The sequence below is a fragment of the Armigeres subalbatus genome, chromosome 3 (assembly GCF_024139115.2).
Source record: "Armigeres subalbatus isolate Guangzhou_Male chromosome 3, GZ_Asu_2, whole genome shotgun sequence".
NCBI classification, from domain to species: domain Eukaryota; kingdom Metazoa; phylum Arthropoda; class Insecta; order Diptera; family Culicidae; genus Armigeres; species Armigeres subalbatus.
The window spans coordinates 196,799,755-196,814,713 of NC_085141.1; the positions used below are offsets into that span (position 1 = coordinate 196,799,755).

General features: G+C 40.0%; 1 protein-coding gene and 1 long non-coding RNA gene across 9 annotated transcripts in view; one reads left to right on the top strand and one right to left on the bottom strand.

Annotated features, from left to right (window-relative positions):
• LOC134224821 (uncharacterized) overlaps positions 1–14,959 on the bottom strand; it is a 225,942-nt gene that overhangs the window by 108,635 nt on the left and 102,348 nt on the right. The window lies entirely within an intron of this gene.
• LOC134220271 (uncharacterized) lies at positions 1,946–4,335 on the top strand. The gene is made up of 2 exons (XR_009981829.1): positions 1,946–3,057; positions 3,768–4,335. It is a non-coding gene; the product is annotated as an uncharacterized LOC134220271 (long non-coding RNA).

Consider the following 14,959-nt stretch of genomic DNA (forward strand, 5'->3'; position numbering starts at 1 on the left):
CCTACTGCTGTGGTTGTAGTGTTGTAGATGTTCTGGAGTCATGGGCGGTTTTGATGACCCATGACATCCCAAAAAAATCTTACCATGTCCATTGATCTTCAGGAATGTGTTATGGATATGGTAGAATACTCATCTCTTTGGGACAACCACATACAACATGTGTCCAACAAAACTTCTCCTTTATGCGGTTTAATGAAAAGAGTGCGCTGTTTTGTACCCAATGATGCTTTGCTCAAATTTTATTATGCCTGTATTCATTCCATATTTCAGTACAGTCAAATTTCACTCGTTGGGCTATCTTTAGATGGGCTACGATTTAGTTGGGCGCCAGTTAGTTGGGCTGTAGCCCACTTAAAACGAAGTTGGACGTCAAATTATGACATCAACGGCAGTTTTTTTTCTTTTTCGCAGTTGGCAGCTCTGAATTTCTATTGTATTCGCTGATTTGACAGATGAAATCTCAGCCCAACTAACGAAAGTCTTTCAAGTTGACTGTACCTTATTATCATTTGGGGTCATGCAGCGAAATTAAAATTTAAAAAAGTTCAAATACTGAAAAACAGATGTTTAAAAATAAATTCAAATTGCCACCTTTGTTCTTTAGGGGAAGGTGGGTAGACTTGTTCCCCGGGGAGACACCCCCTGTTTTATCGAGAACTAAAGTAGTTTTGTTCTAGCGTATTTTTTAGATTAGATCCTCTAGACAAATGACCTTTATGTGGTTAGTTATTTTTTGGATTGACAACCTTATTTATTCTACAGGGCGGTTTGAATGTTTTGACCTTCCTAAAGATTTGTTTATTGGCCACGCAAAATTTGAACAACTTTTCATAACAATGACCAAATGCTTTCGTTTTTTCACAGCACAAAGCCATAAATATGCTTAATAATCTGTACTGCTGAAAATGTCAACATTCCATCAAAGTTTTAGGATATTTGGATTTGAGGTTATTGCCTCAATATGGGGACACATGATCCCCCATTAGTCATCCATACAAAAGTTTGCGAAAAAATTTAATCTGTTCTCAGGCTTCTATTTTTTTGTAGATTTGACAAATTTGATGAAGGGTTGACAGGAAAAAATATTTATTGGGTAGATATCATAGAAAGGGGATCAAGTCTCCCCAAATTTTAAAATTGCATGTACTGTCCAATTCAATAACAAAAATCGTTCATGTATACGCACAGCGATTCGAAACGATTTTGAAGGAAAAATATTTTTTAAATCTGAGGGCACCTTTCTATTTTTGTCAAAGCAAGTTCTTGGAAAGGGATCAATTTCCCCCGAATATTTTAAAAGTCGATTTTTGACAGCACTCCAAATAATCGATTATGTATCAATAACTACAATAATTTAAGGACTGTCATACATCAGTAAAGTTAAATACTATATTTCTCAGGTTCGATTTCTTCACCTCCGCTTAGACCTTAAACCAGGTTTAAGCATATGGGTAAGCATCGCTTAAGAGTTAATCGGAGGTGAAGAAATCGGCCCTTAGAGAGTATGTGTGGAAATCGCGTATGTTTATTTATTTTTGGCTGCGATACATCCGAAATCAGAAAAGAGGATCAAGTCTCAGCAGTCTCCCCTACACTTTCGCTATACACTGATTTAAGCACAAAGCGAACAAAGTTCTTCCCATATTAGGTTTACGTGAATGTCAAACAATTCTATATGTCCTACATAACACTTTGCACAACCATAAATTCCACCACTACATTTTTACTACTAGGACAAACTACGCGCAAACGAGTTACTTAGAAGCAATGCATGCAAGAACATAGGATTAGGGGATTAGTACGCATAAAAAATCATGGTCCGTTAGTTAAATTGGTTCGTAAAATCAAATTCAATAATCTCCTAAATGACTTAAAATCTGTTACCGAATACGATAACAATTTAATAGTTCTACATACTTGCTTGCACGACATTAACCAGATTAAAAAGACTAATTACATAGACCCCAAATTGTGAGACTATGCATGTAGTAGAAAAATGGGTAGAATAATTGTATGTCAATTATCGATATGAGATTATTCTACCCTCACCGTGTAAATGTACTAACGTTACCAAACGACGACTCGCCTTTGGGCGAAATACCGCGGAGGCAACCCGAGATCCGGGGGCGAAGAAAGAAGAAAAGGGAAAGAGCGCAATAGGATTGTTGGATCGAGATCAGTCGGCTGTAAACCATAAGGCAAGCAAGTCCAGCGATAAAAGTTTTTATTTCCTAAAACCACCGCCAAACCCGTGGGGCAGCATTTTGAGCTGCCAGGTGAAGCCGGAGGTGATTCCTCATCTCGTCGAGGGCAGCAAGGACCGTGAGCATCCCGAAAGAGTGTCCATCGTCAGGAGCCCCGATCCTGATTCCCTATTTGGAAGGGTTATCGTGAGCCTCCTGGGAAGGCCAACATAAAGTTGCTTTCGACAACACGTGCTGTTACCTACATTCAGAAAGGCCGACGCGAGAACCCACGCCGTCGGTGCTCGCCAATACTGTACAGAGACCAGCCAAGCTCTACGCCGTGGAAACGCAAGCACCATTCCCGGCGGTCCGCCAATCATCGGTGGCATCCTCTAGTGCATGTTCTTCGGCTGAATCACCCGTGTAGCCCATCAGACCCACGTCGTCGGCGCTCGCCGATACCGTACGGTGACCAGCCAAGCTCTACGCCGTGGAAACGCAACCACCATTCCCGGCGGTCCGCCTATCCTCGGTTGCATCCTTTAGTGCTTGTTACTATAAGTCCGTCTGAATCACCCGGGTAGCCCACCAGAGGGTCCAAGCGAGCCCGGCCTGCACCTCGGAAGTCCGTCACTGCGTTAGGTGAAGGAGGGATCGACTCGTATTATCAACCAAGCCACGCCGAATCCACGAGCACTCGCAGGGCTCTTTCGGCCGTTAACGAACGCGACACGGAGCCACAGCGACAATCGACAGCCGAACCCCCAACCATCGTTGAAGCCCTCGGCTCGTATAGGATACGAACCGAACCTAGGCCACCCCGCGAAGTCTGACATGCAGTCGGGGCGACACCTCCCCCGAAGAGATCAAGGTATGTTTGGAGTATGTTCTCCGCATGACACCGTAAGGGCCCCAACTTCTCCGATCGGCCGCAACGTAAACTAACCTTAACCCACTAACCCTAATTTAAAGATGAAAAAAATAAAAGAAATTAAAATGTATATCTCTCTCATTTTTCTTTGTTGGAAGTCGTCTTATGCATGCAAGTGGTTGGTTCTGACTATTATAGTCCGCTTCTAAGTTGAGGCGTCCGTGTGTTCCCTAAAGCAGGTCGATTGCCGACCCTGAGACCTATCCTACGAGGTGCACGGATAAAAATGAATAAGCAAGTTAGCTTATTATTTATTCATTATTAATATTTGTCAATTTTTATTCCCATCAAAGATTAAAAATTAAGCCCTTTTATAAGCACTGAATTGCTTTTCAATTATATATCCATTAAATTGATTTTGAAATAGTAATTTCTAATCTGAAGACTTGGCAAAATATTTCCACTTAATTTTTGCGAGGTGACGCTGTACATTCGATTTTGTTAGTTTAGAAATATAAAAGATATTTAATTGCCCTGATAATTGCTCATTCTTCGATAAAGTCAACGATTGACAGACTAGCAATAAGGACTAGCCGATTTTTTCTGCAGGAACATGTTTCGCTGTGTGCACAGGTAAATCTAATTATTTTTTTTTAACAGACCCTTTCCAAATATAGCTACCTTTTTATTTCAATTCATTCCTTTCACAGGTTGATTGTAGGTCATCTAGATTTTGGTGGAGTGACGGAATTGCAAGCAAAACTTCCGGCTCTACCTAAGCAACATGAGTCTCAACGAACAGCGACGAATATTTTCCTCCTGCCGTGCCACCTCGATGCCACCAGCAGTAACAGCATGGCGAACACTAAGTTCATCCGGTACTGGAAGTCTTGACTGGACCATCGGAGAAGTAAAGCAGATTACAGATTCTGTGACCAATTGACATTACGGCATGCTTTTACCGCAGAATGCTCCTCGGAATGCTCTCAACATGTAATGCACACAATAAAAATTTAATAAATACAGACCGCTAATTAAACGAGATTCTTAGTTTCATGCAACATTTTCCCATTTCTGATGTTTCAATTTGTTTATTTTGATAGCTATGAAAAGTCGATTGGTTGAATAAACTTAATTTAATCCTCACTGGATAAACTTTGATTAATCATTTCAAATGATTAAACTTAAATTAATCATTCGCAGCTTATTATCATATTAAGCATTACAATGAGTGGATAGATCGAATAGGGTTTTAGATTAAACTTTAATCTATTTAGCTTTTTATTTTTTATCCGTGTGAGCTAGTTTGGGACGTGAGGACGTCCACTCTCCAGACGTGTGGACGTCATCGAGAGTTACAAATCAATTTCGAATAACATTATTTTCAAAAGCAAATTGAAGCAGCATTAATATAGGAATATAAGTGAATACATACTTTAAGTGTGTCAACCATTATATTTGCTGTTTTTTCTAGCACTTGTTAGTTTTTTCCCTGCTTGTTAGAAGTAATTTTAGTTTATAATTTTGTTCATGATTTTCAGCCACATACATTATCACCATATTTTTATTATAAAGCTTATTTCATTTGGAACGTGAGTCTCTTCAAAGAAACAATAGTTTCAGTGGGATCATACATTGTATTTTTAAATTGTTTGTATTATTTTCTCGCGATTGTTTATCTTATAGTAAGAGTCCACTACCAGGGAGGAGGACTATTAAAAAACCCAACTTAATTCACCGAGTAGTGATACTACCACAGAGAACAGACATGGAGGCTCATACAAAATTTTGTTAAAAACGTGTGTAAAACTCCGCTGCGCTCCCAACGCAGACTGCCCGACATACAAACTTAATCTCACCAAGCGATGGCGTTGGCTTACACTACGTAAACAAGGTGATACTGCCATCTAGTGACAATTCGGAATGAACACTAGCGCTAAACAGTAAAATACGGCAAATTTGCACCAACATTCTTAGGCTGTGAACCATTCCACCGATTCGTTTAACTTTTAGTTAAAATTTGACAGTTCGATGGTTATTTCGCCGTGGTTAAAAATAACCCTGCTCCGGAGCATGGTTAGATTTGACAGTTCGATAGTTAAACTTTGTTCGCGAGAAAATTGGCGCCAAATCCATTTCGTTCTAAATAACTATCAATCTGTTAAAACTCAAATGGGTCGGCTTCGGAGTAAAATTTTAACCACGATGGGAAAATAACCATCGGAATGTCAAATTTTAACTAAAAGTTAAACGAATCGGTGGAATGGTTCACAGCCTTAGAGTAAAATCAGCAGTGATTCAAATCGTTCGGGGCTGTCAGTTTGAATATGAATCTGAAACATTGAATTTCCCAGCAGCTGTTCTAGATTCAGTTTTTATACCAGTCAACTGTCAAAAAAATAAAACTGGTATAACGCTCCGTTCTATTTTCTGCAGATTTGAACCACGATTGAATCACAGACAAACAGACGTAACACTAGAGAAATTTCCATCGACCATGGCTTCAACGACCAATTTAAATTTGATCGATTGCGCGTTTCACAACTTGAGGCACTAGCGTCGTAATCCTTCGAGTTTGACATTTCACTCTAGCGCCTTCTGGTGACAATGTCATACGAAACATTGTTTCGTGCAACATGCTCGAAAGATGGTGATAGAGGAGTTGGGCGATGGATTTTTCTAAAAAATGTTCAGGCTGTTACGTCTGTTTGTCTGTGATTGAATCACGAGATTCAAATATTTTTCAATTGTTTTGGTGTATGGATGCGTCATTTTATCTACGGATCAATCCACTTTGCAATTCCGGCGCCTTTCTTGGCAGTAACGTAATGATTTCAATTAATTGAAAATTTGAAAAACATGAATAGAACACTGCTGGGGAAACCAGCGAGTTTGTTCTATTTTGCTCCAGATGCAAACTAGAATAGTGGTCGAAAATTTAGAATCAAACTGAATCACTCCTGATTTCACCCTTAGCGCACTAGCACCGCTTGACGGGGGCATAACGACATACTTCAAAATGACCAGTACAAAGTTTTACACAACTTCGCGACATAAGATGAACGTCTGTTCTCTGTGATACTACCTTTCTTGCATTTAGCCAAGACACCAACCTTATATGGTGCTAATATGGTTCGATGTGCCATTTTCTTTATAACTTTTAAACTTTTAAACGCAACGATCGATCGTTATCAAAACCTCGGGAGAAAAGAAAAAAAAAAACAATGTTTTTTAATAACTCCGGAACGCAATGGCATATTGGGCCAATGTCAGGGTGGCCACCGAACCGGGAAAAACGGGAAAAGCGGGAAAAAGACGGGAAATTGAAGTCACCGGGAAAAAAAGCGGGAAAAACCGGGAATTCAGATCATGAACCGGGAAAAAATAAATTTTGGACAACTTACATTCAAAATTCTTCAAAGTGTTCAATGAAGTTGATATAAAGAGAAAGATTTACTCTTTAATTTTCATTATTCAATCGCATTCTAACTGAGTTATTTGATTTTAGTACATAATGTGTGAGGTATAAAAAATAAGTAGTTTTTCCCAGATTCATTTGCTTCTAGATCATTTTGATTCAAATTTCGAGTAATCGGCTTTTTGACTGACTTGCGATATTTTGTACTTATGTGTACATTTGTTGTAGGATATCCTCAGTTATGGGGTTGAGGGCAGGCTTGACAAAACTCCTCACGCTCGCTAGAGTCAAATAAAATCATCATCAGCAAAATGCTGCCTTCGCATCCTCACAAGTGAGTGGAAGCGTAAAAAAGCAGAGGCACACAAAAACAGAGTGAGGAAAAGCAAAATAAAAACACATGTGAGTGAGGCGTCGGGCGAAAGAGCTCTCATTGAGCCTCCGGAGCGACGCTTTGTATGTGAAAAAAATCTTGGAGGCTGTTTTGAGTGTGAGTGTAAGTGAGTGACGCACCACAAGAAAAAGATGAACAGATAGACTCGCTCTTGTTTTGCAATGCACAAGCTCGCGTTAAATGATGCACAGTGTTGTGAGTTTTGATGCTTATTTCTGCTCCTCAAAAAAACTCTTGCTCTTGCTCATTTTCTACTCGGCGAGGAGTTTTTGGCAAGCCTGGTTGAGGGATATTGTCTAGTATAGGACCTAAACGATTTGTGATTAATTATATCTGTTAAACAAAAACTTGGGCAAAAATATGAGTAATTTACCCCGGCTATATATAATAAATATTATAAGATATAAAAGCATAGAATCGAATATTGAAATATTCATTTTTTAAAATGAATGTTTTTATCTTTACGTTATTCTTCTAATGTCCAAGTTTGCCTTTGTATGTACATCTGTTTTTTGCATGTAATTTCCAACTGTACAGAATTCGAATAAAAATGAATATGATAAATAATATATATTTTAATACATGTTCAAGAGTTGTTTGGAATTATATTTAAAAATTCTACAAATCATTGAAAATGGTCATTTTTTAATATTTCATGAATATGTCTATAATATTCTAAAGAGTAAAATATCTTTAGTTTAGTATTTTTTTTCGCAAATAGCATTAGCATTAGCATTGAGCAATTCGCACAAATTTGTAGGTGGTACAAGCCAAGACTACTGTATTAGAGTAGCATCACTTTCATCCGTTACCACTGATATTAATTTGGGACTAATCACCATCTCTTAGATGGAAGCAATGCACTCTCCAATAGACGAGATCTATCCTAGCCACGTCCTTGTGAATGCTGAGGAGGGGGAAGGATGGCTAGTTAGACACCTACTTAAGAAAGATGCAGAGAACTCTACGACCTCTTATAGGTACCACGGGAGGTTTTGGAATTGTTAGTGTGGAAGGATTTAACAGTAGGAATCGTTTTGGTAGAACGTAAGACACAGAAATAACTATGATAGAAATACAAAGTAGGAAAGGGACGAGTCTGGAATTTAACCTACGACCACCTGCTTATAAGGCGAAGCGGGAACGTTTAAAGTTTCCAATAAAAAAACCCAAGATTTACTTTCTAGACATTACTTCTAGAAATTAAAAAAGGAAAAATAGAATGAATTACGAATCGAATGTTTTGATTGCCTAAAATGTGTTTAAATCTTTTTTAGAAAACCGAATAATTATTTTGGTCGGAAACGAAGATTGTCTTCGGGTTAAATCTTTGTTCAAATTATTTAATTAATAATTTAAGTATGGGAACTGTACCGGTTTTGGCCATGTTCCTAATTTGGCCAATTTTGCGAATAACTCCAAAAATAAACCAATTCGCAAGGGTTTTATTAGTTCCAGCAAGAGATATATCCCTCATCCTCCAACACTGCATTCAACTGATCGATTATTTTGGAAAAATATGTATTTTTCAGGGTTGGCCAAATTAGGCACTAAGTTGGCCAAAACCGGTGCACTTCCCCTATAAAGGTAAAAAAACTCTTACCCTGATTTTTTTCAAGTTAAATTAAAACCGGGAAAATTTGACAAAAATTACCGGGAAAAGCGGGAAAAAACCGGGAATTTGATAATCGACTTTCAGTGGCCACCCTGTCAATAGCGAAAAATTAGGAAGGATTTCGCTTCGAATGGAACCTGTTGCAAACCTGGATAAGGCAAAGTACAAAAAAGTGTGCCTCTGCCTCACATACATACATATATACGCACATACAGACATCACATCAGTTCGTCGAGCTGAGTCGATTGGTATATGAAACGGTGCCAGCGAAAGTGATACATGTTACATTGAGTAAATTTTACAGGAGACGCATTTTTCCAAAAACTTCGAAAATAAAATTCAAATTAACAATTTACTACACCTCAATCTCAACTGTACCAACATGTTATGACTGATGTGCTTAAAGGTAGTTATGAAAAATATATGAAGTTTCTTGACAAATTTCAAGTTTGTTGGAACAATATGCACATGTACCACTATTAAGGTCACTCCTGACAGAATCCAAGTTTCAAAGTGCTCGCGTTTTCGGGAGCACACCACTCGATACGGAAGCAACGCACAACTGTCATTTTTATTTTTTCACGCATGCTGCGACGCAGCAAAGCTAAGTCAACAAAAATGACAGTTGTCCACCGCCTCCGTATCGAGTGGTGTGCCCCAAACGCGAGCACTTTGAAACGGATTCTGTCAGGAAATGACTATATCAGGCTAACATGCAACAGAAACCGATAATCGTTGTCAGTAAAAGTGGTACATGTACATTTATAAAATTATTTTAAACGGCAGTAAACCATCTTGAAATTCAAAACAGGGTAAAAATCTATTACGTAAACAGATTTGTCGTCAAATTTTCTGACGACGTTTCTGATTTTAGTGGGTAGAATTGTACATGTACCACTTTTCCTGGCAACGAAATTACCATTGTGATATAAACCAGAAATTAAAAAGTGCATATCTCCACATTTAGTTGTCGAAAATCACTTTTTCGTTATTCCCTGACTAGATCTTTGCAAACAGAAGCCGTTGGTGCAAAAAACACAAAATCGACAAAAATGGTTTATGTACCACTTTCGCTGGCACCCGTTCATATAACACTATGGGTCTTCTAGCCTTCTATCAAAAGTTCAGTTTTGGAGTGACCCTTCAGTCTTTACGTACACTAAGTATACGCGAAAGGCAAAAAAAGTAAAAAAGAAAAGAATACATATCCAAGCTTCTAGATCTGAACTCAAGCACGGTTTGGATAACCCAGGATATCCCAAAACCTTTTTACCATGTCTTCTTGATAATTACCGCTCGCGGAAAATTGGATACCCGGAATACAGGTAATTAAATTTGATTAGGGGTATTTACAAAAGATATTTTAGTTACTAGATAAAGATTGTCGCTGTCGTCGCTGTCCGGAACATCTTTTGCTGGCGAGGATAGGGGAGCTAAATGTCAAAGAAGGAAAATCCATACGATTTGACAGGTATGTATGTACCACACATGTTTCGGACATCAGAACAAAGGGAACCGAAGCGACAATCTTTATCTAGTAACTAAAATATCTTTTGTATGTACCTAGGGTCTCCAATTAACTTAGCGTGCAAAGCCGTAGGATTACCAAGCCGAAGATTGGTGGGAAACATTCTCGACTCCCTGGGCACAGTGTATCCATTGTACATTGTATCCATGTAATGTAAATGTAATGTAAATGTAATGTAAATGTAATGTAAATGTAATGTAAATGTAATGTAAATGTAATGTAAATGTAATGTAAATGTAATGTATATGTAATGTAAATGTAATGTAAATGTAAATGTAATGTAAATGTAATGTAATGTAAATGTAATGTAAATGTAATGTAAATGTAATGTAAATGTAATGTAAATGTAATGTAAATGTAATGTAAATATAATGTAAATGTAATGTAAATGTAATGTAAATGTAATGTAAATGTAATGTAAATGTAATGTAAATGTAATGTAAATGTAATGTAAATGTAATGTAAATGTAATGTAAATGTAATGTAAATGTAATATAAATGTAATGTAAATGTAATAAATGTAATGTAAATGTAATGTAAATGTAATGTAAATGTAATATAAATGTAATGTAAATGTAATGTAAATGTAATGTAAATGTAATGTAAATGTAATGTAAATGTAATGTAAATGTAATGTAAATGTAATGTAAATGTAATGTAAATGTAATGTAAATTAATTAAGCTTATTGTAAGTGACCAACCATCTAATCGTACATGATTTTATTTATTATCATACTAAGCAACTACAGTTCAGCTATAAATAATAATTGTAACGTAAATGAGCCGTAATGGGTTCTTACCTTTCATAGCCCATAATTGAGATGCGCCAAGTTGCGATAAGTAGATGCCCATATCAACTGCACAATCGTAGCTCAATATATGCTTATAATTTGTAACATTCCACAAGTAATGGTCATAGAGGCTCATAAAGAGACGAAAATAATTTATGTGCTGATCACTAATAGCTGAAGCAAGAGGCGGCCGATTCCAGTGGTCATTATACTTTTCAGTTTCACTAGAATTATGCTTGGGGTATTTTTTAGTTGACCCCTGATGCAAGTGTTCCGCACGCTCTGTATTGTCATCAGTTGTTTCTTCTACGTTGTTGATCATACGATGGTTAAATGTATTTAATTTATCATCGGCATCAGGTGGCGGTTTCATGTTGTCGTGTGTGTTACGTATTTCTATTGAAATAGTTGGAAAAAGCTCCTTTGGAAACGAGTTCCGTGTATTGCTCATTGGAGTGTGAAACTTTATTTCAGCAACTTTTTTGTCAGGACCCACAAATGCACCAGTGTTTGCTTCATCTTGCAAATTCACATCACTCTGCACAGTAGCTGCAGCTGCATGTGGTTGAAGCAATCCCACTTTGGAATGTAGCTGGTTCAAATCCTTTGATTCTGATATAACGTGCATCGATCCAACGGTGGCGATTGCTTTGCTAACATTAGGCTTGGTTATTGGCTGGTACTTGTTTTTCGTAATAGCACTAGCTGACTGGTTTTCACCGTCATAACTTTCATTGCTTTGCGCACATAGCATGTTGCACCATGAAATGAGTAAGCTTGTTTTCAATAAAATAAGCACTAGTTTTGGCATTTTATAGAACGTAACGAAGAACTTTTAAAAACGAATTACACAAATTACTTTACATTCCTTTTTTTAAACATGTGCCGAGGGAAGCGAAAACACTTTAATATTTTATTTGAGACACTTAGAACCCAAAGAACAGAATGAATGCTCAAAAAAACATCCTTTGAATGGAAGACCGAAATGACCGAGAAACGTAAGCACGGAAACTTAATACTTATATTTAAATGTGGACAGCACAAGAGTGCGCGAAAAGTGACTAGCGCGTGGGATGGTTTATTCCTAACTAAAATGCATTCGGCCAATGCATATATTTCTGCATTGAGAGCTTTCTCAACAATTTCCTTCGGTTTTAGAGCTCTACGCCGATATAAAAAAAAAAACAAAATTACTTGCCAGTATTTTATGCATTATTTATTTTCTCTTGATATTACCGATTGTAACTGTTTTAATTGAGTTCAAATCTGTCGGCTTTTAAATGATAATCCAAAAATTATATATTTGACCGCAAACTACGTTTAAATTACGTTTTCCGAAGTTTTTTTTAATCTAGTTGAAGTAGGGGAAGGCGACGAGACTTGATCTTTACCGAGAATTAAGGTAGTTTTGTCCTAGCGTATTTTTGGTATGAATCCAATTGACAAATGATCATTATGTATTTAGTGACCCATTTTTGCCTTTCTCGTATACAAAGTATACGTAAAGGCTATAGGATCACTCCAAAACCGAACTTTTTATAGAAGGCTCGGAGACCCATAGTGTTATATACAAATCGACTCAGCTCGACGAATTGAGATGATATCTGAAATGTGTGTGTGTGTGTGTGTGTGTGTGTGTGTGTGTGTGTGTGTGTGTGTGTGTGTGTGTGTGTGTGTGTGTGTGTGTGTGTGTGTGTGTGTGTGTGTGTGTGTGTGTGTGTGTGTGTGTTTTTTTTACAAGGGTTAAAGGCCATCAAAAATCTGCGCGACAGACACCTCGAGCATCCACACTATGCTCGAAGGTGAACAGGGATGGGCTCCTCCCGACCTGCTAAAAATGTGCCTCCCGGATAAACCGGGTCCCTTATCCTCCTTGCCTCGATCCCCCCGGGACCACGGGATGCTGCGACTACTTCGGGGGCTGTGCTCATGCACTTCTTCTAAAATTCTGGCCCTAAGCTTAAACTAGTTCGCCAACTGGCTTGCTGAGATCCACTGCTACGTCTCGATCCCTCGGCGGTTGTGCCGCAAACTTCCTCACTCGAATCCTCCTCACTTCCCCCGGCGTCGAGGGTGGTCCACCAGTTCCGGTGAAGGAAACTTCCGCACTGATGGTGCCCCGACTACCGGCGGCTATCGCAGGGGACGCTTTCGCGCATTGCGCCGACTTCGTCTTCGGGTTGCAGAGGTGGTCCGACAGTTCCGGTGGTGGATAACGTCCGCACTGGCGGTGCCCTACATACCCGAAGCACTTCCTTCTTCTTTCTTCTTTCTTCAGCAGGTTGACGGTTCGAGTGCCGAGGTCGGTCCGACGATTCCGGTTGGCAGAAGACTTCCGGTTCGCTGGCGCCCCGACGACTCGAGACCCAACACTGCTCACTGTGCTGGATTTTGCTCCAAACCGACGCTTACTTGCTGGTCCCTTCTCCATCGACGCTGCAGCTCTGACATTATTTGTGTCACGACTCTGGTTACCGCATGCCACGTACCTTCATCGCGACACATTCGCTCTGCGATGTTGTCCGCCCTTATGACAGGCATTCTCCTACGTGCCTCCGCAAACCTCAGGCAGTCGAATATCACGTGCTCTGGAGTCTCCTCTACGTCGATACACGCCGGGCAGAATGGCGATGACGCATGGCCACACCGGTGCAAATATTGGCGGAAACAACCGTGTCCGGACAGGAACTGTGTGAGGTAAAGTTCACCTCACCATGCTCCCTGTTCACCCACGTCGACACATTGGGGATGAGCCGATGGGTCCACCTTCCATTATCCGCATTGTTCCACTCCTGCTGCCACTTCACCATAGAGTCCAGTCTCACCGCCTTCCTCACATTTCTGGTATCCCTCCGTTGGTAGCACTTGATGTCCGCTGCTAGGGTTATGCAGACTGGAATCATCCCTGCGATAACGCAAACTGCCTCCGACGAAATAGTTCGGTACGCACTCGCGACTCGAATGGCTATTAGACGAAACACGCTATTCAGCTTCCTCCGGTTACGTTTCGTCTTGAGCGCAGCTCCCCAGGCTGGAACTCCGTACCTTAGTATCGAGGATGATACTGACGCAAGAAGACGCCTACTGCTGCCTTTCGGACCGCCGACGTTCGGCATGATCCTTGCTAACGCACTGATCATTTTAGCCGCCTTTTCGCAGGAATAGTCCACGTGGGTGTTGAAGGTCAACCGATCATCAATCATCACAACTAGATGTCTCAGAGTTCGCACTGACGGTATGTCGTACCCTTCTACGGTAATCTGCATTCGCTGGATTACTTTGCAGTTGCTGACCAGCATCACTTCCGTTTTGTGATGAGCCAGGAGCTGCAGCTTGACTCCATTCATCCAGGTTTATACTGCGTCGGTCGCTTCAGCCACCAGCATTTCCACCTCCTCCAGTGACTCACCGGTTATCATTAGGACAACATCATCCACGAATCCGTAAATTTTTACGCCTTTGGGCAACTTCAGCGTCATAACTCCGTTGTACATCACAATCCATAACATCGGGCCTAGTATGGACCCTTATGAAACGCCGGTCGTAACCCTGATCGACTTCTGCCCCGAGTTCGTGTCGTAAACGAGAATCCGGTTCAGGAAGTAGCTCCTAAGGATCTTACACAGGAAGTCGGGGATTCGCATTCCATGCAGCGCTGCGGCGATGGCCTCTATTGAACTATTGACTATTGAACGCGTTTTTGACGTCAATCGTCACTACCGCGCAGAACCGATTGCCGCTCCTCTTCTTCTTGGACGCCCTCTCTGCATCTTCAATGACTGTCCTGATTGCATCCACAGTCGATCTGCCTTTGCGGAATCCGAACTGTTTTTCCGATAAGCCAGTCTCACCCTCCGTGAACTGTGTAAGCCTATTAAGGATAACCCTTTCCAGAAGCTTCCCCAGTGTATCCAGCAGACATATGGGCCTATACGATGCTGGATTCCCCGGCGGTTTTCCTGGTTTCGGCAGCAGCAGCAATTTCTGGATCTTCCACGTGTCCGGAAAATTACCGTCCACTAAACACTTCTGCAGCACCATCCTGAACAGATCCGGTAACGCCAAAATCGCGGATTTTAGAGCCACATTTGGAATTCCATCCGGACCCGGAGCTTTTCAACTTCAAACCTTTCGCCACTGATAATAGCTCGTCATT